At 40.3% G+C, this 22,553-nt stretch overlaps 1 long non-coding RNA gene across 1 annotated transcript; it reads right to left on the bottom strand.

Annotated features, from left to right (window-relative positions):
• Positions 1 to 3,543: 3,543 nt before the first annotated feature.
• On the bottom strand, positions 3,544 to 22,347 carry LOC134477859 (uncharacterized). Its single transcript, XR_010050103.1, has 4 exons — positions 17,965 to 22,347; positions 14,968 to 15,164; positions 9,972 to 10,143; positions 3,544 to 7,974 (listed from the first exon to the last, which is right to left on the bottom strand). It is a non-coding gene; the product is annotated as an uncharacterized LOC134477859 (long non-coding RNA).
• Between the last annotated feature and the right edge of the window lie 206 nt (positions 22,348 to 22,553).

The raw sequence follows: 22,553 nt of genomic DNA, 5'->3' as shown, positions 1-22,553 counted from the left end.
TGAGGAATCTCCACACTGATTTCCATACTAGTTGTACTAGTTTACATTCCTACCAACAGTGAAGAAAGGAACCTTTATTACTGCACGTTCACCAGCGTTTGTTATTATGTGAGTTCTTGTTTAGGCATTCTTCCTAGAGTGAGATGGAATTTCGGTGCTGTTTCAATCTGCATTTCTCTTCAGGTCAAAATGTTGAAGATTTTTTCATTTATTTATTGGCCAGTTGTACTTCTTCTGAGAAGTGTTTACTCACTTCATTTTGCCCATATTTTCACTGGGACTTTTATTATGGGGGAACTATGCTTTTTATTTTTTATATATTCCAGATATTAGTTCTCTGACCAGGGGTTAGCTGACAACATTTTTTCCCATTCTGTATGTTGTCTCTGTACTTTGTTAGTTGTTTCCTTTGCTTTGAAAAAGTTTTTAAATTTGACATGATACCATTTGTTGATTCTTGATACCATTTTAAGTGCTTAATTGCACTTTCTTTTCAGAAAGTCCTTGCCTATGCCTATGTCAAGAGTTTTGCCTATTTTGTCTTCTAGATGATCAAATATTTCTGGTTTTTTACTTGGATCTTTGATTCATTTTGACTTTAGTTTAGCACATGGTGAGAGATATGGATCTAAATTGGACTTTCTGCATGTGGATAGCCACAGTTCCCAGCACCTTTTCTTAAAATATCTAATTTTCCTCCAGTGAAAATTTTTGGTCTCCTTGTCAAAATCAAGTAACGAGGGTTCCTGTCATTTTCTTCATCCTTTATTCTGTTCCACTGTCTGTTTTTTGCCAGCACTATGCTGGTGTGTGTGTGTGTGTGTGTTTGTTTAGCACTGTAGGTTTGTGATACTACTTGAAGTCCAGGATTGTGGTGCCTCCTGCCTTTTTCTTGTTGTTCAGTGTTTCTTTTACTATTTAGGTCCCTTCAGTTCCCATATAAATTTTGGGATTCTTTTCTCTAACTCTGTGTTGATATTTTTCTTGTATTTTCATTAAATCTGTGTATTAGTTTTTAAAAGTGTGGCCAATTTGACTATATTGGTTCTGTCTATCCAGGACAAGGGCTAGTTTTCCTTTGTCTGATATTTTCTTCAATGTTTTTCAGAGTACTCTGTAGCTGTCATTGTAGAGATCTGTCACTTCTGTGCTTAAATTAATCCCTAAACATTTCATCTTTCTTTTTTTTTTTTTTTTAATCTTTTTCATTTTTATCAGTACCAGGGATCGAACTCACGACTGCCTGCTTGCAAGGCAGGTGCTTATGCCGCTGAGCTAAATCCCCAGCCCCCATTTCACCTTTCTTGATGTTGTGGAAGGAATTTTTTCTCTAGTTTCTCTCTTGATGAGTCTATTATTGGTATACATGAATGCTATTGGGTTTGTCTGTTTGATTGACTGATTGCTCATTTTGTTTTTTCAGAGAGGCTCTTGCTATGTAGTGCAAGCTGGCCTTGAACGCACTTAATGTACCCCTGCCTGCCTCGAACTCACAGTGATCTCCTGTCTCAACTCCTCAAGTGATGGGATTGCAGACATGCACCACCATGCCAAACCATTTTGTTGCTTTTTGAGTACTGATTTTGTATCCTGCCATGTTACTGAACATGGTTGTTAATTCTAGGAGTCTTTTGGTAGAATTTTTTAGGTCTTCTATGTAGAAAAGTATGTCATTTCCAAATAATGATAATTTAACTTTTTCCTTCCCTCCACATACCCCTTTTATTTCTTTCTCTTGCCTGATTGCTCTGGCTGAGGTTTCAAGGATTACATTAAACAGGAGTGGTGACAATGAATATTTTTGTCTTGTTCCTGATTTTATAAGGAAAACTTATAGCTTCCCCTTATAATACGATGTTGGCCATTGGTTTGTGATAAATAGTTTTTACAAAATTGAGATAAGGTCCCTAGAATGAATTCTAGTCATTATGTATGATCTTTTTGATGATTTTCTACCTTTTGATTGCCAACATTTTTTTTGTATGAGGAATCGAACTCATGACCTCTCACTTACCAGAAAAGTGCTTGTGCTGCTGAGCTATAGCCCCGGCTGGTTGCCAGTGAATTGAAGGATTTCTGCATCTATATTCATTGAAGAAATTGGTCTGTGAATCTCCTTCTTGGTTGAGTCCTTTTCTGGTTTAGGAATCAAGATAATGATTGCTTCCATAAGTGGCTTTGGGAGTACTGCTTCCTTTTTAATTTCATTAAAGAATTTGAGGATTATTGGCGTTAGATTTTCCTAAAGTTCTTTGTAGAATTCAGCAGTGAATTTGTAAAGAACTGGGTTTTTTTAAATGGTTGTTTTTATTATTATTACTTCTTCAATTCATTGCCTAATATTGGGTTATTTAGAATTTTTTTTATCTGTTTGATTCAGCTTTGGTAGCTTATATATATCTAGGAATCTACCCATTTCTTCTGAATTTTCCATTTTATTAGAGTACATGACTGTTCTCAAAGTAGTTACCAATGATCTGGATTTTGACAGAATCCACTGTGATTTCACCTCTTTCATTTCTAATTGCATAGATTTGGGTCTTTTCTTTTCTTTTTTTTTTTTTTTTTTTTTTACTAAGATTGACTAGGGGTTTACAAATTTTATTTATCTATTTATTGTGGAGACAAGGTTTCACTATGCAGAGCAGGCTGGACTTGACTTATTTTGTAGCCCAGGTTAGCCTTGAACTCACAGCAATCCTCTTGCCTTAGCTTCCCAAATGCTAGGATTATAAGCATGAGCCTATATACCCACCCTGCAAATTTCATTTATTCTTTCAAAGAACCAACTCTTTAATTCATTGATTCTTCACATTGTTGTTTTATTCCCAATTTCATTAATTTCTTCTTATAGTTTTACAATTTCTTTTTTTCTACAGTAAGTCCCCAGTTTACAAATGAGTCCCCAGTTTACAGTTTTCCATTCTAGGAAAACATTTATAACTCAGATTTGTTCATAAATTTGACAAAATGAGTCTTTTATTTTGTTTTGTTTTTTGACACAGGGTCTCACTATGCAATTCAGACTGGCCTTTGTAGCCCAGTCTGGTCTTGAACTTACAATGATTCTCCTGCCTCAGCCTCCCAAGTACTGGAATTACAGGAGTGCACCACTATACCCAGCTTGACAAAATGAGTCTTATACACCTTTGACACAAATATACATTGTACAGCATAAAAAAATCAAAAACACACATACACAAGTAGTATAGATAAACTGTTTTTAGCACTGTTTTGGTAATGTTAATACAATTGTAAACTATTTTCCTTTTATAGTTACCTTAAAATTGTGAGACAGTCCATTCTCACAAGTTGAGGTAAAAAAAAAATTGTGAGACAGACATGAGCTACTTCCATGATTTGGTTGCACCTACAAAAGTTCAGAATGGCAGGTCTATTCACGATGTGAGGTCTATTCATACCTGAGAAACTGTGTAATTCAAAATGTTCATACTGTCCTAGCTTTGGATTTGGATTTGGATTATTGTTGTTTTTCTAGGACCTTAAAGTGCACCACTAGGTGATTTATTTGGGCTCAATCTGTTTCTCTCATGTGGGATTTCACCTCTACAAATGTCCCTGATAGGACTGCTTATAGTGAGTCCCCTGGTTCTCGTGTGTTATATTAGTTTATTGTTTGATTCTAAGAACTGCCCAATTTTCTCCTTGATTTCTGCTGTTATTGATTGATTATTCAAGAAGGTATTGCTTGATTTCCAAGCATTGCATAATTTCTGTTGTTTGTTTTGCCATTGATTTCTAGTTTCATTGCACTATGATCTGATAGTATGCATGGGGTAATACTGATTCTTTTCAATTTACTTAAGCATGCTTTATGAGCTAGCATGTGGACTATTTCAAGAAAGTGTCATGTGCCATTGAGAAGAATGTGCATTCTGTTGTTACTGGACAAACCACTCTAAAAATTTTTGTTTAACTCTGATTTTCCTGTTCATTTTTTTTTTTTTTGTCTAGTTGATTCTACCTGTGTGTGACAGTAGAATACTGAGGTTCTCCCATCATAATTGCATTAATGTTTGTCCAGTCTTCCATGTTCAGTAGTATTTGTTTCTTAAAGTTGGGCTTGCCAGTATTTGCTGTGACTATGCTTAAAAGTGTTATCTCTTCCTGTTTCCTATTAAATTGTTCCCTTAACCAATATGTAGTGAACTTCTTTGTCTCTTCTGATCAGTTTTGGATTGCAATCCACTTTGTTTGAAATTAGAATTAAGTATTAGTGCTCTTTCTGGGTTCCTGTTGCATGGAATATTGTTTTCCATTCTTTCTTAATCTGTGAATTTCTTCTTAGTGAAATATGAGGGGTGATTTGGTTTGGTTTTAGTTTTGGTTTTGGTTATTTGTTTGTTTGTTTTTGGGTTTGTGACCAGATCTTGCTCGATTCAGTTCAGGCTGGCTTTGAACTCACTATGTAGTCCAAGCTGGCTCAGATTCAAGGTAATCTTCCTGCCTTAGCCTCTCAAGGGCCAGAATTATACACATTCCCACCACACCTGGCCCATTCTACTTTCTTTGCTTGTATGATTTCTAATGAGAAGCTGTAGTTTTTATAACTACTTTTTGTAGATATGATAGATTTTCTCTAGTTGCTTTTAAAATTTTTACTTTGTGTTGGGCTTTCTGGAGTTTAAATAAATTTAGAGACACGTGCTGTGTGCATGCATGTGTGGGTATGTATGTGCATATATAAATACATATATGCAGGGATGCAGATTTAGCTCAGTGGCATAAGCATCTGCCTTGCAAGTGCACAGTTGTGAGTTCAATCCCCAGTACCTAAATAAATAAATAAATAAATAGGGGCTGGGGATATAGTTTAGTAGCAGTATACTCTTGAGTTCAAATCTCCAGTCCTGAAAAAATAAATACATATGTGCACACATATGTGTATGTGTATGTCCCAGATGAAATGAGATTCAATCAAAATCTCCCTTCTCTCACCTCATGAATAGAATTTTGTTATGCAGAAGGCTCTGAATATATATCACTTGATTCTCTCCTCCTCCCTCTGCCAGACACGCTAAATGCTCACTCCTAGATCTTTGCTGCAAAGACCTGTTTGAATTCCTAGTGATAAATTCATGCAAATGTGCCCCCTGCCTGACACTGGTATACCCAGGAGCTTCTTGCTGTCACTCTAGCCCACACTCAGCCTCCAGGCTTGTAAAACCTCCTGCCAGCACAGTGCTCCAACAGCCACTACCCAGATAGGCAGAAAGTAGCCATGACACTGAATTCACTTGTCTCTCCAGATCTTGGGGTGGCAGGTTGCCCTGATGAATCCAAGAAAACCTGTTGATTTTCCTTTTGTTCATTTTCCTTTGTTTTAAAGATGAGAGGCTCTGGATCACAGTGTCAGGCATCCTTAACATGTACCATAGCAGTGGTTCTAAAGCATGAATGGCCCAGGCCCTGGTATCTGGTGCACCTAAATATAGATAAAAATCCAACTTCAACTTCACTGCAGTAACATTTATTCTGTAGGAAATGTCCACACCTGGAATTTCTTCTTTCATCATAACACCTTCAGAGGAAGGCTGCATTTTATCACTTTTGAAATAGAGCTTTCTACCCTGGTAATCGGTGGCAGTGTGGCAGACAGCGGCCCTTCCAGGGGGAGAACCAGCAGCAGCTCCTGAGATCCACACCATGTTGGAACTTAGGACCCTGTGAAACCAAACAACCAGCCTGCCTCCCTGCTAAGCAATAGTGAACCTACTGATGCACAGCCTAGAGTCAAATATCCCACTTCCCCTACCCCTCTTCTCCTCTCCCCCCATTGGCAAATGGGAACCAGAAATCTGAGCATCTCCTGGGAGGTTCACCATAGCGAATAAGGGGGAATTCCTTCTACCATCTCTTTGAAGGCAAATATTTTTATTACTGTTTTGCTCTTTTCTGATTAATGGTACTGCTCTATTCAATATTCTGTTTTGATAAGTTCTATAGTGTTCTATATTTCATCTCAATTTGATATACATGATTGAAAGAACAACTATTATAAAGATAACAAAATATACTGTGATACCTATTACTGTTATCCCAGTAACCTGCTGTGAAGTTCTGTACCAATTTCACTGTATGATCTTAATTGGCTTTATTTTGTCTTGTTCTGTTGTATACTTTCAAAATAAAATTTAAAAAAGAAAAAAGAAATAGAGCTTTCTACTTTGTGGAATGCCAGTAAAATATTACATGAAGCTTTAATGGATGATATTTTTAATTGGTATGCAGATATAATTAGAACAAACGATTCAACAAAAAGTGTCTTTTAGACAATTCTAGACAGTGTTTGCTATGCCAAGTACTTTAAATTCAGAAGAGATATGTTGACATGTTTTCCAAAATTCATTAGATCATATGATCTTTCACTTTTCTCATCAACTACCTGGTGGAACATGATTTTATAAAATGCATTTTGTGAATGGTACGTTGATATTGTTATCATCATCATATATGGGGCTCCAAAACAGTGTCAATTTGTTCCCCACATTATAACCAATAAATTCTCTTCTGAGAAAAGTACAGAGCTAGTCCCATAAGCTTTAATCTACGTGTACAAGCATCTGCAGGTCTATCATTTGAAATAAATTACTTACTCTAATTGGCTACTATGTCATTCTGAGTGTATGTTAAAGCCACAGCTAAACCCTGTTGGAATGTCATGTATTTGCCACGCTAAAATGTCAACATTGTGGGTGAGCTGCCACAGCCAACACCAAGGAAGCAATTGCAGTATGATATTTGGTTCTTATGTGGCTACAGTTGTTCAGCACTGTTTTTAGTACTATAATCTAGAACATGTTGATTTGGAGCAATATGCATGATTACATGGTTTAATTGCATGTTGTAAAGGAAGCTGTGACCTTTCCCAGTCCCATCTTGGATGTGGCTTTGTGCCACTGAGAGGAGAAGGAGGAGGAGGAGACAAATGTGTAGGGGAGCTTGACAACCATAGTGTTCCATTGTGTAATTATTCTAGTGCATTCAATAATTTTGAAAATCATGCAGACAATGCCTCCAATATTAGTGGCCATCTACTGCTTAAAGAAAATTGCATAAGACGCATATTGCCTTGAGCAATGATCCAGAAACATTTCCACTCACTTGTAAATGTTGTGTATACAGCACCAACATGAACAGCTCTCTCATTTTATCCAGTTTGAGAAAGTAGTACAATATTAAAAATGAAAAACATGTTACTCTAGTTTAAGAATGACATAGCCATTCCATATGGCATCAAAAATTGGGAGTAATACAAACTGCCATTTGCAAGATGGTTTACATTTTAAAAACTGTATTTGTACTCATTACGATGTTTGATTATAATGAGAGAAAGCCATACAACAGAAGACAAAGGGGATAGCGTTCCCCTCAATTTTGCAGTTGTAACAGCAAAGCAGAAACGTTGAGTGATTTATAGGAAAGTGAAAGCTGAAGCCCAAGTCTCTTGGCCCCAGCTCCAATAGCTTCTTCCCCTCTGGGGCATTACAAAACCTAGCGATAAGATCTGGAGTTTGAAACACACATTAATTCTGCCTGAAAGCTGGCTTGTTTCTCTACAGTATTTGCAGCCAGATCCCAACGAATGAAATGAAATGGCTTGGCATCTTTTGTTACAAGTTACCTCAGGATTAGGCTGGGCCTGCCTGCACAAAATGGAATGTACCAAAAAGAAAGCAATTACCCCAACAATCCAGATCTCAATTATTTTCACCTGAAAAGTCCTGATAATTGCAGCACAAGATATGTTTGGAACCTGAATGGTGGTGTGAGGGATTCGAATGTCTGTATGGCTTTAGATTTGATTGCAATCACACATAAAATTACCAGGCATTGATATTCTCTGATCCAAACCATAAATTACCTCCAAAGCAGCATTCTCTGGGTCCATGGCCACTGCTCTGTAAATGACTGTGTCCAGAGCAGTGTCCTCCAGGATGTAAATCTCTGTAACTGCCAGAAAACATAGAAGAGATGCAGTTGGGTTTGCCACTATTATACCCCAAAACCCTCATCTAATCTTGTATTTTAGATACAATTTAAAGCGTTGTACTTGCTGAGTGCTGGTGGTTTTACAGAGTAAGTCCCATTATGCCAATAATAACAGACACCATTTACTGTCTGTTACACGTCAGTCATAGCAAAAAGAGATTTACAAGCAATAACTATATTTACATGGCTTCTTCTTTATGAGAAACCCAAAGAGCAAAATAAGAGATAAAGGAGAGGAACAGGGAGACAGTCCACATGGAGATGGGTGAAATGGGAGAGAGGAGAAGGGAAAGAGAAGTAAAAAGGATCAAGAAGCAACATGTTAGGGGCTGGGGATTTAGCTCAGCGGCATAAGCACCTGCCTTGCAAGCAGGCAGTCGTGAGTTTAATTCCCGGTACCAATAAAAAAGAAAAAAAAAAAAAAAAAAAAAGGAGCAACATGTTTTGGTACCCACTCTCCACAAGGAAAATACTTATTTATTTTTGGGGGGGTACCAAGTACCGGGGGTCGAACTCAGGGCCTCACACTTGCCAGGCAGGCATTTATGTTGCTGAGCTAAATCCCAGGCCCTAGGAAATATTTATTATATATCATAAACATACACTAATAAAAAGAGGGGAAGATAAATTATTTCTCAATTTTAAAAAAAAAAGGAATAAACATATTGAACAGGTCTAGTGCTTAATTCCTAAGGGCGTAACATAATTGGTGATTTATCATTCCTGTCTTGTTGAGATTCACAAAGAATGAATAACAGTCCTGAGGTGGTACAGCTAATATGTTAATATTTTAGAGTTTACATTACTATTTGTCTTCTCCTTACGTTTGCCCCATTCCCACACATTTGGAGGGGTGGGGTACAGGTGTTTCAACTCAGAGCTTCACACACTAAGTACATTCTCTACCACTGAGCCATATCTACAATTCTCCTATGTTTTGAAGACAGTAGGAATTTCAAGCTTGCAAAGTTGCCAGTCAAGTCGCTCTGCAAGGGTTCAGGGATATGGGGACAGGATTGAGATGCATGAGCTCCTCCAGGGGAAGCTCATGCCTGCATGCACCATCTTGTCAAAGGAACAGTGTTTCTGGACTGCAGGAGGTTCTCAGGGCCCGCATGGACTGTAGCCACTACCCTGGCATGGACATCCACAAGCGTCCAGCACTAAATATACTATTTCAGAACTCAGAGGAGAATGATCTGAACTTGGGTCTTCCCAAGGGCTTGAAACCTGCTTGGTGAAGGGAAAAGAGAGAGCTGGCACTTCCTGAGAACCTACTGTATGCCTGTCAATATACTTGACATTTTGAAACATTATGTCGGGTAATGAAAATAGAACTAACACCTCAGTTTATCAGCAAAGAATCTGAGACTCACACAGGGTGAATAACTTGCCCGTACAGTGGTCAACCTCAGCACCAGAACCTCACCTGTTTGTGTTTCTAACACACTACACGGATCACCATGCATGAAATATTACATAGAGACAGAGATAAAAAGAAGTAAACAGGAAGAGAAAGCAATACATATATAATAAAAAACAGAGAGAGAGGGCAATATAAAGATCATCCCTGGTTTCACAAAGTTTCTAGTTTAATGGCCGAGAAACACTATAAGTAATCACACAAATAAGAGGGTAACTTTTATACTCTGTAATCAAACAGATACATGGATAATTTCAACACTGAGCAAGTCACTTCACTTTTCTGAGTCTGCTATCTATAAAATGAGAATAAAGTCAAGCCTACTTTCAGTGCTGTGAATATTAAATAAAGGAATCTACTTCAAGCTCTTAGGACAAGTGGGTTAATGGCTAGATAGGGCCCAGTGCCGCGTGCTTATTATTGCTGTTTCTATTAGTATTCTGCATGCAGCCACAAAAGCACTTGGGACATAGGGCTCCATGCCTACAACTATGCCCCCTGCAGGCTTCTTCCTTCAAGAGAAGACTGCTGGTACCTTGGTCTCCCTGGGCAAGGGATCCAGTGAAGGTGGGGGGTTCATTCACATCTTCGATCTGAATTGAAATAGTGTGTGATGCTGTGGCTCCATGGTCGTCTTTGGCATAGATTACCAGGGAGTATAGTGCCACAATCTCAAAGTCCAGCTTGGGTACTCCAACGGTGAATAACTAAATTTTTAAAAGAAAGAGGATAATGAAGCTAATGACTGGTTTCCTAAGGATATATGAGATACTTTAGATCTATACTCTCCAACATCCATTGGCATTTTTGCTTTGTTTTTTTGGAACAGAGTCTTAGTACATTGGTATTGAATTCCCAAGTCCAGTCAAGCTACCCTCCTCAACCTCCTGAATATCTGGCACTTAAACACTTGGTGCAGTACCATGATTGGGTGCATTTGAAGGTGTAGAAATTGAAACTTATAGGTGTTTAGCAGCTTGACTAAGCTTCCTCAGACAGAACTTCAGTGGATCTGGGCTCCACTGACTTCATCTGAATGTGCCACGAAAGTTTCCCTTGTTTTAAAGTCTATTGGATCCTGGGGGTTCTGTGCTCATTGGTTGATTAGTTCACTGGTAGTTTTGTAGCTGACTTGCTTTTAGGAGACGAGGCCTCACTAAAGGCAGGTCACTGGTCATGTAATCTAGAAAGGAGGGCTCTTGTTCTATCTCCTCTTCTCTTTCTGCTTCCCAGCTGCCATGACGTCAGCAACTGTCCTCTCCCAAGCCTTTCTTCTATGCCATCTCCACTTGGACCCAGCTGACCTTGGACTGAATCCACTGAAATCACAATCCAAAATAAACCTCTCCTCCTTTAAGTTATGAGTGCCAGGTATTTTGTCTCAGTGACAATTCTCATGGTGTTACACACGAGTTTAAGATGCCTAGCACCTAGAATGGCTGAAAAGACAGGGTAAGAGTCCCTCTTGTTTTTCACCATTCAGTCACTCACATGTTCTGTCATTTTCCTTTTTTATTTTCACACTGGCTTTTGAATTTCTGTCGGCCCGAGCCTCCATGAGGCTGAATATCAGGAGATCTGAACTCACACTCCACCTTTAGTGTGAAATCTCTCTAAGACTCTGGCTGTGGCTCTGATCTGGTTTTCTTCATCCTTACACAAAAGCCTTGAGAGTTTATCACTAATGTCTTTTCTATGTCTTGCGTGGTATATGTGGGCTAGGGAATGTTTGTTTCTAAATATTTCTTACTTGTGCAATGATAGAGAGCAAAGATTTTGCTGAACAACAACGCTTGCTGGAAGGAGTTAATTACTTGTCTTTTGAATCCTATGTCAAATCATGAACCCCCTGTTTATGATGATGGTTAAGCAACGCTGATAGCTTAAATTTATCGAACATTTAATGTATGTTAACCCTAAGCATTTATGTTAGTTACATCATTTAGCCATAAAATAGTGCAATCAATAATCTTAATACACCTATTTTATAAGCAAAAATATAGAAGCCCAGAAAGATCACGTAGCAAGAAACAGCCAGGGTACAAATCCAGACACCAAAGCCCATGATCTTAACCACTGACCGTATCACCCTCACAGCTGTCTTTAGAACACTGACTCTCAGAACAAAGAATCATCATATCACCCTGCAGTCCTTCTGTAACAAGAGCTAATGCTGCTTGATCATCCCGAGTCACACGCACGGCTCTCAATTCTTCATTTAATCATCAAAACAATTGGGGCTGGGGATTTAGCTCAGCGGCATAAGTACCTGCCTTGCAAGCAGGCAGTCATGAGTTCGATCCCTGGTACCGATAAAAAAAAAAAATCATCAAAACAATCTCAGGAGAGAAGTATTCATCCCCACTCCACAGATGAGGAAATTGAAACTTAGCATATTTAAAACAAGAAGGAAATTCCTGCTGCAGGTGGAGGCAGAACCCGGGCCTGACCTTTCCTGTCCATTCCCCAGCCCTTGCACTGGCCAGTAATATTGCTGAGAGCCACATAAACCACACTGTCACAGTTACACAGAAACTCAGCAGCATAGTGACACTGGATGCCTGCTCTCTCCTTAGCATAGCCTGGACACACCTCAGCTCTATCCTACAGACCAAATGCTGTTACCAGCCCCACGCTGCTGCTTGAGAAACAAACTCAGAGGTAAGAGATCTCACCCAAAATACAACTTGCAAGTAAGAGCTGAGATGTAAACTCAAATCTTCCTTACCCTAATGCTTTTTATCTTTTCTCTACACCCTGATGATCTCTGATAAGTTCATTTAACAGCATAATCTGATTTTTAAAATGCATGCATTTTCCAGCCTCAAGAAAAACATGTTTCTACTGTCAATGAGGAACTCCCTTATCCCCTAGGAACCGCCCTAAGCAGGCTTCCTTTTCATGTGGACTCCTCCGTCCTGGGAGTACCAGAGGGTCAGCAACTATCTCTTTCTTGCTTCCTAACACTTTATTAAGTATCAGACTTCATATCAGCTTTCAATGACTATCAAATCAATGACATTTCTTATTCTTTACACGTACATTGGAAGAAGACAGGGAGATGATTCAAGTCCCTTCTGGCTGATACCCATCACCCCATCCAGGGAGCAGGACTTGTGCCCAACAACAGTGGCTTGGGTCCATTCCCATCCTGCCCATACAGACCCTTTCATGTTGCTCCCTGACAGGTAGCAGTTTGAGGATCACATAGCTGAAGCATAGCATGTGTCACCTCCATGGATTTGCCTGTGTAGTCAGTTCACTTCCTGTTTGGTCACTGTTTGCTACTGTTTCTCTGGGAGACCAATTTGGTATTTGTTTGGTGTGGACTTAGATTTCGTTTGCCTGTCCAGCAACCCCAAGTTCAACCAATATCTTGCAAGGCAAACAAGCATATATGTGGCAAGCAAACAAATTCAACAAAGGACAGTGATATGCTAAACTCCAAGTAGAACAGCATAGAAACAGATATTAACTCATTTGATTTAGCCTCTATCTATAAGTACATTTCCATGCTGTGAAAATGTTTTATAGTTCAACAGTTGTTAATGTTATCTACCTCTAGCCTTTGATGTAGTTTTAGTAACATGGCTACATCTCCTTTTTTTTAGTGATCCCTAATCTGTCTGCGATAATGCTGAATAACTGGATTATAGTTATTATAGTAACTTCTGTGTGTCAAGTGGTTGGTATGGACTAAGCAGCAAGCTGTCACTTTAAATACCTTATTTCCCAGGATCTTTTTATCAGTCCCTGAGCATTATTGTTGCTAATCTCATTATACAGAAAAGAAAATCAGTGCACAAAAAATCAAGTAATTGGGGCTGGGGATTTAGCTCAGCAGTATAAGCACCTGCCTTGCAAGCAGGCGGTCGTGAGTTCAATCCCCGGTACCGATAAAAATGAAAAAGAAAAAAAATAAAAAGTCAAGTAATTTATCTAAGGTCATGTTGTTACAGTTGAAAACAAAGCTTGCCAGACTGTAAAATCTATCCTTGGAAGAGCTCTAACATGTAGTAATAAAAATAATGAATAAAACTATCGAACACACTGCAGCCTTTTGCTACTGCTTAGACTCTTAACAAAAATCTAGTGAAAAATAAGTGTGAGATAGCGGTTGACACCACAATGAATTAGGAAGTGTGGTGCACCACCACACTGCCCTCCCCCAGATCAAGTGTGACTGTGCTTGCTTCCAAGTGGTACAGGCTGGACACAGGTGACTTCCCTAAACTGGCTTTCGGTTTGAACAGTGAGTCTGGCTGAGGCTGTGTATGTGTCTTCATGGAAGCAAGTGGGTGGCATGCTGCGCTAGCACTGCTCCCTGCCGGTGGCCACTGTTGAGGCCAGAGAAGTGGGCTGTGAGGCTGAGGGCTGGTCTGTGTCATAAGGTTTCTGCTGAGGCCTGTGTGACTCCAGAGAAATTTCCTTCCCAGAACTGACTACAAAGCAGGTCATCCATTACATTAACCACAACCTGAATCTGGCTGTTCTGCTCCTTTGGCAATAATTTTTCGTTCCCCTCTTTTACAAGTCTTGCCTGCCTAGACATTAATCTAGCACACCCAGCCTCGATCCCCTCATCATTTTCCTCAGTGTGAATGTGCTCCATAAATACCAAGGTTCTGGCTGCCCCATGGACAGCTAGCCATCCCAGGTCCCCATCACGTCACCATTTGTCTCTTACTCTTTTTTGTCTCTTACTCTTTTTTGTCACTGTGCATGTACTATCTTGCAGGTGATTGGGGTCCACTGCAGGGAAGGGAATATGGAAGCAAATGTGAAAGTATGATGACCCCAGGTTTGGGAAGGATATTCAAGAGCCTCATAAAAGACCTCCCCTCACTTCTGTAGTCTGTTCTCAAAAGAGCTCAAATGGTCATTTGAAAATATATGCAAACTGTTCCCCTTTTCTGCAAAATTTTTCAGTGACTTGTTGAATCATTCCATCCTTCTTTTTCTGCATGCTCTTTCTAACCTTCTTCCTTTCTTTTTTGTTACATAAAATCGAACTCAGAACCTCATGCTTGCCAGGTAGGCGCTATGTCACTGAGCTATATCCCCAGCCCAGGTCTTTTGCATGGCTGTTCCTTTTACCTGGACTGTTCTTTCCTTCCTCTACTTAATATGCATACTAGCTATGCACATTGTGTTTCACACAGTTGTTCCTTAGAGAACTCTAACTAGGTCCTTTTTAGGGGCTGTCATATGTGTACAGGCTGTGTTTCATGGCTCTCATCACAGAGTCTTATATTTGTGAATGGGTTTACTTGATTAATATGTATCGGTATAGACAGAAAATGCCATGAGGATAAGGCACTATGCTATACCTAACTAGATTCTCAAAATATATCTGTGAAATAAACGGATTCTGGTGGTGCCAAGGTTTTTAAGACTACTTGGCACATTATAGGACCCCAATGAATGACTGCTAAGGGAATGACATCCAGCAGGAGATAAGGGAAAGATAAGAGTTTCATTTCCAAGCTCCCAGGGGACCAAATGGTGATGCTGTTTGCATGCATACTTACGTCCCACAGATACGTAGATCTACGCGACAGCACAAATGGATGGATCACGGGATTCGCATTAACAATAACAGGATCTCCGACCAGAGAAGTGTGAGGTGAGAGTGACACGTTGATTGTGGCTACCCAGGTGTGTTCAGAGGCATTTTCCAGAACAGGGCTGGCATTCTCGATGGCAAAGTGGAGAAAAGCTAGAACATCTTAGATGAAACAGAATTTTGATTTTTTTTACAAAATTCTACAAAAAGCTTCCCTCTCACATGTGGTATTACAAAAGAAAAACACAATAAACATTTTGTTCATTTGCGCTAGAAGTCTTAAAAATCAGTTGAAGTGGCTCATTAGGACCAGCAAAGGTTTGAGGACTTATTCTACTTGCAAGCTAACAAGTCAGACTGCCATATTTCATGGACACTGACAGAAAACACATGTCCTGTGGGTGAAGGACAAAGGACTTGCTTACTGATGGGGCCATACCAATCTCATACCAATATGAGATTCACACTGACATCCTTTCTCCGGGGTTTCCAAGTCCCACCAGGGCAACTGCAAGGCCCAGATGGCCAGGAACAAAGGCAGCCAGTCCTGCAGCTCACTCTGCATTGAGAGCAAGGGACCAGTACCCATTCATAGCACCAGGGCCACTCTGCTTTGCTTTTTCTTTCTTTTCATTTCACGGTTTCAATTTTGTTTGTTTTTGTTCTATTTCAAATTTTCTTGGACATGTGTGGCAGATCCACCGTCTCTTCCACACACCTCAGAGTGTCTCCTAGGCATCTGCTGCTCCTCCTAGAGAGCAGTCTGGCCTGCACAAGGATAAGCCCCAGTGTCAAGGAGTGGGATGACCCTGGAGCATCCCAGTGGCCTCAGACAGTGTTGGTTAAATCTCTCAACTTTTTCACCATTCGTTGGGGTCACTCAGAGATAAGCTTCTACGTTGGATTCCTGGTGAACTGTTAACATGGTTCACTTTCTTGCTTCCTTAATCCCCTACTGCTGTTTCTTGGAATCATGTCCCACATAAATTACTTACTCTTGGGGTTGCCTTTGGGAGAATACAAACTAAGGAAACATGATAGAATCATATTTTGCAATGTAGAACATAAAGAACCACATAATATCACCACAACCCAGTAAGAGAAGTTCACCAGGGAAATCAAATGCTCTCAGATAATTCAGATTAACAGTGGAAAAGTCCCTCATCCTGCCAGACATGATCACCTTCATTTCTTCAGCCCCTACTCTCCACACACCCCTTTTCCCAGACTTTGTTCTAATTATCCTCCTTTGCCTTTCTCTGGTCAGCAAAACACTATTTATAAAGCACTTTCCACTTTCCCAAACTCTACCCATCCTTAAAATGCTCCTTGGGCATCACTTCTTTCAGAAAATCTTCCCAGTGCTACTTGGATTGGCTTGGATTCTACCTCCCAGGATTTCCATGTTCCCATACCATGACATTTGACACAACAGGTGGTGTCCCCTTTTCATATATTCCACTCCCAAGGAACCAAATACTCTAACTTCTAGGAAAGTGCTTATTTTAATACCTGAGTAAAAGTACTTACTACATACTTGTTGAATGAATAATAAATACTGATGGCCACTTATTATAGGACATTCTTTCATAGGGACATTTTCATTTAATCCTCACATTATCTATAGGATGGGGGTGCTACTGTCACTTCCATTGTATACCTGAGAAAAACCAAAGCACAGAAATGCAGTGGACTTATGGTACACAGCTGATTGGTGGCAGGGCCAGGCTCTGAAACCAAAGCTTGCTGGATCCAAACCACATGTTCTCAGATGATTCTGATGGTGCTGTGGTTCATAGCAAATCTCTTTGGAATGGAAAGTAGAAAAAGCAAAAATTCCCAGAATGCCAAAACTTTAAAGACCCCTTTCCTACTGATAGCAGAAGCTTTGTGGATGGAGGAGGGGATCCACATGAGGAACAGAATTTGGAATCAAGAAGACCTGGCTCAGGTCCTAGTTCCATTTATTACCCACCACATGACCACTTGGGTAAGCAGCTCTTTCTATGTGAAGTTAGAAGTCAGCTGTCCTTAGACAAGAGCCTCTTGAGCTAAACCAGGCCTGCCTCCTTCCAGTGGCTCAGAGATTCATAGCACAGGTATAATAGCACTTATTTAATCTTCTATTGATGGACATATATGCCATGTGGTCAAAACATGGTGATTGTTTAATTCTTTTAATTTATTACAGTAAAAGTTATATTGCTTTTAATAGCCCTTGAATAATCCCTCTAGCTTCAAATACACCTATTCCATCATTCTTGCCATTTTCTGAAAGTCCTTTCACGAATGTTTTTGGTTGTGCTATCACGCCTGCATTGATGCCTTGATCAATTTAAAATATTACTCTTTGGAGAAGAGCCAGAATTTTCACGGTGTCAGATCCATAATGTTTTTATAGGTCTGTCTTTCTATTGGCTGGCGCTCCTCAGCAGCACTCATCAAAAATTTTATCATACCCCATAAAGATGCTTATAAAAGACAACTTCCAAAACTGCTTTAGAAAATAGCAAAAACAATGGGGTAAGTGTGGTCAAAGTGCAAGGGAATGCCATGAGGGATCCACAGCAAATGTCTTTTGCTGTAATAAAAATCTTAAATTTAAGCATTCATTGTATTTTGATCATACTTTATACATTGCCTCTAGCTTTCGCTATTACAAATATACCCGGGTATATGTTATATCACTATGCATTTCTGTAGGAGGGCCTTCCAGAAGCGGGATGCTGGCCCTGTGTCTGCAGGTGGCAGAGACTGGTAGAAGTGGTCATTTGCCCTCCAAAAAGCTTGCCCGACTCCATTTATGTCATCTGTAACTTAGAAAACATTTTGATAGAAATGAGATACTGCCATAGAGAACTGTCCTTAGCCATTTCAAAGACAAAAAATTAAGAAGAATAGACAAACTGATAGAACACTAAATCATCATTTCAAAACTGCGTGACATGTTAGAAATACTCACCTGGGGCAACCACCAATCCAAAACACAAAAGGATCCACAGCATGATGGGCTTCAGAGCCGCCGCTTCTGCAGAGATGCTTTCATCCAGTGTCTGTCCCCACCAACTTCTCCGGAGTTCACAGTCTTGGTGAGGCTACTCTCAGGAGAAACACCCTGTCGCTAGGCACAATGTACACCCACCCTCTTGGCCCACTTCCCGCTGAGAAATCTGTAAAATGATATCTTTCCTCTAAAGGGTCAAAGTCCCAGCAAAGAGATTGGCTAGAGCTATGGACAAAGGCCCGAGTTTATACTCCCAGATGCAAAATTCTCCTGAACTCTTGTGCCTTCAGGACCTGGTCAGCTTGGGAAAATCATTTTCAAGAGTGCTCAGTTTAGTGAGTGCTGCAGTTCACATAAGGTCAGTGTCCTGCCCTGCTCTACAAGTTTATCATACTAAGGTTTGGAGTCAAGACCCAGACTCTCATTATAGCACCCTAGCAGAGGGCTGGCAGGTTGCTAAGAGAGAGTAGTGTGCAACAGATTAATGATGAGTTTGAAATACAACCTTGTAGTCACCAAAACCAGCTGAATGTTAGCAAATCAGTAGAAGTTAAAACTTGGGTGGGGAGGGCAGCTTTAGGAGCCTTGATGGGAAAGATGTGGTTGCCTGGAGCGTTAACACAAAAGTACCTCTGGAGGCAGCAGACTGACAACCTACAAGCTAACTGTGGTCTACAAAGCATATTTTTATATGCACAAGGGGCATCTTTAAAAATTGAAGTAAAATAATGTTTGATTGGCCCTGTGTTCTACAGTTTGTCAGAGTTCCTACCCTTCCCTATTATACCCCGATGTGTCTCACATTTCCCTTCCTTGTAGGGATAGGGGAGATTCTTGTTTGCAATCTATAATTTAGAGGTTTCAATCAATTGCTCTCTCCCTAGGAGTCAACTGTTGTTATGGTTACCAAAATAGGATTATGCAATCTCTGATGTGCTCAATAAAAGGATAATGTTGAGAACAAGGAAAACCTTGTTTAAATCATACTTTGTTCTACTCTAATAGATTTTTGGCTTTACAGAGGTCATTTAAACTGTCCAGGGAGTGGTGGCTGGCAACAGCTCCCAGCCATGTCCTGTGAAGCCAGACTTGTAGACACTTTGGACTAGTGGTCTTACTTTAAGCCCTGCTGAGTGCTCTTTAGTTAGGCCACGGTGGCCTCCTCTGTGGAGTACTGTAATATCTAACTGCCCAGCCTAGCATCTCCCTCTCTGCTCACCCCCACAGCAAGTTCACTTCAGTGTTACACTTCCTAAATGTCCTCTGTCTGCTTAATTTCAGCTCACTGCTCTTCAAAGTCACTATCTTCCTACCACTCTTTTTCCTCATCGATGTACTTTCCAAGCAATTATTTGAAAACTAAAGCATAATCTTTTCCCTTATTGCCTGTGTTCCTACCACATTGGTCTTCTTCTCCCTTCCAACATGCCAACAGCCACCTCTCAAGTTTTGCCCTTATGGTTTTTGTCTTTGAAACAATTCTTTACCCCTCCAAGAGCTTAGCATAGTTGATTTTCTTTTCCATATTAAGTGTCCCACTTTGAGAGTCATCTGAACAGAGTCTTCTTGGACACTTGGGACACTCCTGATTGCTTTTTATCAGTTTCTTAATTTTTTCACAACATCAGTGCTGAAAATAACTGACCTACTGTAAACATAGTGTCTGGATCCTCTACTGGAAATGTCCCTCACGGGCAAGGATTCTAGTTGCTTTCCTCACTGCTGAATTCCATTGCCCAGAATACACAAGCATGTACTGGCTCTTTAGAAACCCACAGCAACTGCTCATTGCTCTGAAAATCAAGACCAAAAGCTTTAATTTGACTGGCAGGACTCAGCAGGCTTGGCCCTGCCTATCTCTCCAGCTTACAATCTACATCTCTTTGCCCCTGGCACCTCAGGTCTCTGACACATTTTCAAAGACCTCTTCCACTTCAGGGCCTTAATGCTTACTAGTTCATCTTCCCAGAATACACAGATCACCACACCATTAACTATTGCCATGCTGGGCTCTGGGCCCAGTGACCTGGGCAGGCAGGCTCTCCAGATGGCTCCCTCTTACAGTACCTCTCACTCATATCACTTCATTCTATCACCCTCTTTTTATTTTCTGCAGAGCATTTGCCACTAGATAGAATTATTTTCTCATTTGCTTGCTTGTTACCAGCCTCTCTCACTGTGTGTTAAGTTAGACATGGTCAGAGAATGTGTGTGTTGTCCATTGAGTGGCCTTGTTGTCTAAGAAGTGCCTGGCAACCATGAGGCATTCAAATATTTATTGAATACAGGAAGAATAAAATGATCCTAGGAGGCAGCAGTTACCATTCCTATGTTAGGAATCCGAAAATGAGGTCCAGGAAGGCTTTGTCACCTGCCCAAAGAAAACAATGTGTCTTAGTTACTTTTTACTTGGTCGAGAGACAAAATACCTGATGCCCAAAGTTGGGAAAGGAAAGGTTTATTTCTTAGACTTTTTGGAGGTTTCAGTCCATAGTCAGTTGGCTCCAAGCAGGGTGGCATGGCGGGATCGCAGTTTTTGCCAGCTGCAAACAGTAAGGCAGAAACCCGCAAGACAGAGCAAGACATGCCTTCTTCCTGCCATTACATTGTATGCTGGCTCCACCCCTATGTGAGTGTAGCACTGACACCATCAATCCAAGCTCTAGACAATGAACCAATCACAAATGCATAATGCAACCGCATGAGGCCTGGGAGCCACCGACATAAACCACCACACAGTGCATAAGCTGCTACTTAAATTCAGACCCAGTTTGTTCTGAGCCCTAATTCCTATACCCACCTCCTCCTTCTAGTTGTATCACAGACTTCAGGGTCATTTGTGATCTATATAGGTTACCAGGGAAGCCACAACAATCAACATTCAGCCTATTACAGATGGTAAATGTACAAGAATGTATGTTCCTAGAGAGGTATGCAATATAGACACACATAGGCATGAAGAAAAACAAAATTTTCATCCTAGCATAAAAGTAATCACAATCAGCCAGATACTTGGCTGAGTACAGCAGGATTAAGACAATATTGTGTGAAAAAAAAATGGGCCTGTTGTTAAAGAAAATGCTCATTCATATGCTTATTGATTTTTTCATTCATTCAAATACCTGGGAGTTCCAACAAATGAGGAAAAACAGATCATGTCATAATGGAAGCCCATCTGACCAAAGCAGATCAGGTATGCAATTTGCAGTGTCTTTCAAAATGCGGGCACTCACCTGCATCTATTTTCCTGGGATACTGCCTTAATCCTGGATCTCATTCCTTGTTGAAGCAGAATTTCTGTCTTACTTGAGTCTCACTATAAAGCTGTGGCTTGGAACCCTTAGTATTTCCACTTTAAAGATGAAGCATTTCCATGTAGATTAAGTGAGTGGACTAAAGCCACATTTCCTGGACTGGAATGTGAACCTATGTATATTCTCAAACTTGCCCTTTTAATTCGTCAATGTTGCAAAACTTTATGCTTTGTTTTTGTAGTGGGGATTGAACTCAATATCTCATGCAGGCTAAGTACGAGTTTAATGTTGTGCTACACTCCAACCCCTTGATTTTTAAAACTCCTTCCCTAGGTATTGGGGCGTATAAGACCCCACACACACACTACTCATGGTGTAGTACGCCAATCATGCTTCATCACCATCACCTGGAGTTTGTTAGACATGTAAATTCTTAGATCCCATCCTAAGAGTTCCATAAGGGCATCTAATTTTAACAGGAATCCCAGGTAATTCCTGTGCACATTAAAGTTTGGGAAGTCCAATCCTGATCACTGATGAATACAAACACAGAAAGCAGAATGAATTTATCTCCAAAAGCACCCAATTGCGCTGAGACACAGAGCAAGCAAGCAATGGAAATAAATCTTAAGTGTTTGCTGCCACCTTGAGGTGAAACTCACACCAAGGCAGAACTTGCTCTTCTTCAATGTCATGTAATGAATGCAGAAAAATGGGCCAGATTTTCCACCTTTTCAAGGTGGAGCTTTAAGAGACCACTGTAAAATTCCAAGAGGCAATGGAATAGCCCTTGGAGTGCATGGCGACAACTAGCCTCTTCCCGTGGGTGTCCTTCAGGTCACAGAGCATTACCAGCCCCAAATGACAGATCCAAAGAAGCTCAAGCTTTGTTGAGCAACAGATCGTTGGTTTTGCTTATAGGCTCTTTCCTCCTTTGGAATTCGAACATGTGTATCTGAGTGTGATTGTCAGTTGGCGTGTAATACTTTTTACTATCGCTCCAAATGGCAGTGGTTACGTGATCAGATCGAATCTACGAAATATTCCACAGTGTGCCATGGAATTTCCCACTGTTCTGTCAAGTGCATCACTGGTGATCTTTTCAAGTTCAAACAGGGCCAGTCCCATAAATAATGTACCTCACATCAGTAAAGAAATAAGGAGGAGATTCAAAACTTTTCCTGCATGCTTTACCCTAAACATCCTACCACTCGACAATGTTCTCAGTCACTGGATGATTCTCTTTTGAAAATTCTGAGCTGGAGAGTTAAAGAAATCCAAAACAGCTACCAC

This window comes from Cavia porcellus, unplaced genomic scaffold, assembly GCF_034190915.1.
Source record: "Cavia porcellus strain 051 isolate PalLab524CR breed Dunkin Hartley unplaced genomic scaffold, mCavPor4.1 scaffold_10, whole genome shotgun sequence".
NCBI lineage: Eukaryota > Metazoa > Chordata > Mammalia > Rodentia > Caviidae > Cavia > Cavia porcellus.
Note: the sequence above shows the minus strand (reverse complement) of the source record. Positions and strands in the feature narration are given on the sequence as shown.